The sequence below is a fragment of the Ambystoma mexicanum genome, chromosome 2p, assembly GCF_040938575.1.
Source record: "Ambystoma mexicanum isolate Mex_15411 chromosome 2p, UKY_AmexF1_1, whole genome shotgun sequence".
Taxonomy (NCBI): domain Eukaryota; kingdom Metazoa; phylum Chordata; class Amphibia; order Caudata; family Ambystomatidae; genus Ambystoma; species Ambystoma mexicanum.
In genome coordinates this window covers 18859952-18863633 of record NC_090923.1, presented here as the reverse complement: position 1 = coordinate 18863633, position 3682 = coordinate 18859952, and the positions used below count along the sequence as shown (strand labels likewise).

Sequence of the window (3682 nt, the reverse complement as noted above, 5' to 3'; positions counted from 1 at the left end):
GGCAAATAGCACCTAGGAGAGCTTAGAACTGCCCTGGCATGTAGCAATCATCACCCACTGGGCATAAGCTTGGAGCACTCGCAGCGCTATCTCCAAATAAAACGCACTCTGACGAGCTCCACGCCGAAAAGCACACCTGCCCTAATGGACAGAGGGCCTGTTTATCCCGTCAATAAATGTTGCAGCTAAAGAACATGTCTGTCCTGCTATGTGTCCAAAATATGGAACGCTTCACGAATTTGCGTGTCATCCTTGCGCAGGGGCCATGCTAATCTTCTCTGTATCGTTCCAATTTTAGTATATGTGCTGCCGAAGCGAGCACAGACTGAAGGTTGACCCAGCCCATACATAAACCCCCCCAGATCTATGATCTCTGGACATAGGGTGGCATACAATGGGCATTTCTTGAGACAGAAAGCGCTTGCTTTTGGGGGAATGATATGAAACGGAGGCAGAGAGCAATGGTCCGCGCTTATTCACTGCTGCGCTGGTCCGAGAGGTGAGTTTTTGTTATTTTTGGAATGCTTGCCGGAGCAATGTAGTTGCAAAGGCTCATGGTGCAGTCTGTATGCAAAGTGATTGATCCCAGCACAATGCCTGGGTGCATTACAGTAGTCCCACAAGCCAGAGGAAACACAGAGGGCCTGCCTGTCAGGGGGCTTTGTTTGGGGGCCCATGGGCTGTTCCAAGAGAAGGCAAGAGGAGGCAGCTGGCCGGCATGTCAGTCCCCCCCCCCGCCCCCAGGGGGCGCAGGATGGCCCCCTGCTTGCATTCAGAGGCTGACTTAAAATGTTCCTTTGGCGGGGCTGGCTTCAGTGCCCTTGGCTTTTAAGTCACCGTGGGTCTGGTTCCCTTTGGCAGGTCCAGGTTCTCCCTTACAACAGCTATGGGCCGGGGGTTAGCTGCATTATCAACAGCGTCAGGGTGTGAGACGCGTGGGCTAGAAAATCAGGTCCAGCAGCGCTTGCAGGCGCACCTACCTCAGAAAGGCCCCTGGAAGGACTGCGCGGAGGAGGAGGAGGTGAGACACAAGAGGGCCAGTATGAGGCGTCTGACTACGTACGGATCAGAAGATTGTAGGGTCGACTCCTATCTGGCTCGGGTTCATTCCTTGCTTTTTGGGTCCTGCTGTTACATTTAAATCCCTAAGAGCATCTGTGCCTGCAAAGGTGCTTTAATTTTATGGGCGGGCCGTCGGTATAAGAAAGAAAGACTGGCCAAAGTCCATCCTAATACATCAGCAGCAGGGGCCCATCCCGAAAATCCCAACCAGCAGCAAATGCTTTCTGTGTCTGCGCTGTAAAGGGTGGGGGTTGGCTTGTGAACCAGTTGGGAAAATGCCACGCGTCTGTAGCACAGACCCCACCTGCTAAGAAAAGGTTGCTTCTCTCCCCTGATCCGGAACAGCAAAGGCATTCTGAGGTACACTGAAAGCCAAGGGAGAGATGGTGGCCAAGGCCTTGAGGTGCACGTCCCCTGCGCTGCCTGCTGCGCCGGTGGCCTGCCTGGCGCCCTTCACGCCCCTGATCGGCCAGAGACCTCTCTGGCCAGTTCTGCGGGCGGGCTTTTTCTCGACCTCAGACACTCAGGGAGACATCATCAGAAGGAGCACCGGAGGAGGGCTTGGCCCTTGCTGTGTGGCCTAGCCCAGCCTGGCCCTTCTCCAACCATCGGGGGCAGCAGCCAGCAGTCAGTGGGCCTGCAGAAATGGGCTCCCAGCAGGCTCTGGCTGACTGATGATTTGAATATGCACCGCCCTCCCTCCCTCCCTCCCTCCCTCCCTCCCTCTCTCTCTCTCTCTCTCTCTCTCTCTCTCTCTCCCCCTCTCTCTCTACTAACCCTGTTTACTCCACAGTAGCACCAGCACTGAGCTGGAAGCAGGAAGCAGAAACTGCTGCAACCCTGGGAAGGTGTGTCTGGGGCGCTTGGGGGCCTGTCAGCATCAGCAGCAGCAGAGACCAGGCCCTGATAGAGACACGCTGGGGCACGGGGGGGGGGGTGCTGCAGGATTTCAGTTACCCGTGCAGGCTGCCTGGGCCAGAGAGAACCTCTAGCTTGCAGCCCCCCAAGGAAGGATCCGGGCACCGGAAGGAAACACTGGCTGCTGACTCAGGCCCTGAGCCCCTTTGCACTTTGGCCCGTGAAGCAGATAGGCTGACAGTGATATGCGCTGTTGGCAAATAGCACCTAGGAGAGCTTAGAACTGCCCTGGCATGTAGCAATCATCACCCACTGGGCATAAGCTTGGAGCACTCGGAGCGCTATCTCCAAATAAAACGCACTCTGACGAGCTCCACGCCGAAAAGCACACCTGCCCTAATGGACAGAGGGCCTGTTTATCCCGTCAATAAATGTTGCAGCTAAAGAACATGTCTGTCCTGCTATGTGTCCAAAATATGGAACGCTTCACGAATTTGCGTGTCATCCTTGCGCAGGGGCCATGCTAATCTTCTCTGTATCGTTCCAATTTTAGTATATGTGCTGCCGAAGCGAGCACAGACTGAAGGTTGACCCAGCCCATACATAAACCCCCCCAGATCTATGATCTCTGGACATAGGGTGGCATACAATGGGCATTTCTTGAGACAGAAAGCGCTTGCTTTTGGGGGAATGATATGAAACGGAGGCAGAGAGCAATGGTCCGCGCTTATTCACTGCTGCGCTGGTCCGAGAGGTGAGTTTTTGTTATTTTTGGAATGCTTGCCGGAGCAATGTAGTTGCAAAGGCTCATGGTGCAGTCTGTATGCAAAGTGATTGATCCCAGCACAATGCCTGGGTGCATTACAGTAGTCCCACAAGCCAGAGGAAACACAGAGGGCCTGCCTGTCAGGGGGCTTTGTTTGGGGGCCCATGGGCTGTTCCAAGAGAAGGCAAGAGGAGGCAGCTGGCCGGCATGTCAGTCCCCCCCCCCCGCCCCCAGGGGGCGCAGGATGGCCCCCTGCTTGCATTCAGAGGCTGACTTAAAATGTTCCTTTGGCGGGGCTGGCTTCAGTGCCCTTGGCTTTTAAGTCACCGTGGGTCTGGTTCCCTTTGGCAGGTCCAGGTTCTCCCTTACAACAGCTATGGGCCGGGGGTTAGCTGCATTATCAACAGCGTCAGGGTGTGAGACGCGTGGGCTAGAAAATCAGGTCCAGCAGCGCTTGCAGGCGCACCTACCTCAGAAAGGCCCCTGGAAGGACTGCGCGGAGGAGGAGGAGGAGGTGAGACACAAGAGGGCCAGTATGAGGCGTCTGACTACGTACGGATCAGAAGATTGTAGGGTCGACTCCTATCTGGCTCGGGTTCATTCCTTGCTTTTTGGGTCCTGCTGTTACATTTAAATCCCTAAGAGCATCTGTGCCTGCAAAGGTGCTTTAATTTTATGGGCGGGCCGTCGGTATAAGAAAGAAAGACTGGCCAAAGTCCATCCTAATACATCAGCAGCAGGGGCCCATCCCGAAAATCCCAACCAGCAGCAAATGCTTTCTGTGTCTGCGCTGTAAAGGGTGGGGGTTGGCTTGTGAACCAGTTGGGAAAATGCCACGTGTCTGTAGCACAGACCCCACCTGCTAAGAAAGGGTTGCTTCTCTCCCCTGATCCGGAACAGCAAAGGCATTCTGAGGTACACTGAAAGCCAAGGGAGAGATGGTGGCCAAGGCCTTGAGGTGCACGTCCCCTGCGCTGCCTGCTGCGCCGGTGGCCT

The 3682-nt window shown here is 55.2% G+C and overlaps 2 non-coding genes across 2 annotated transcripts; both read right to left on the bottom strand.

The window, feature by feature from the left end:
- Positions 1-215: 215 nt before the first annotated feature.
- Positions 216-322, bottom strand: LOC138568281 (U6 spliceosomal RNA). The gene has a single exon (XR_011302622.1). It is a non-coding gene; the product is annotated as a U6 spliceosomal RNA (small nuclear RNA).
- A 2068-nt stretch (positions 323-2390) lies between these two features.
- On the bottom strand, positions 2391-2497 carry LOC138568280 (U6 spliceosomal RNA). Its single transcript, XR_011302621.1, has one exon. It is a non-coding gene; the product is annotated as a U6 spliceosomal RNA (small nuclear RNA).
- Positions 2498-3682: the final 1185 nt, after the last annotated feature.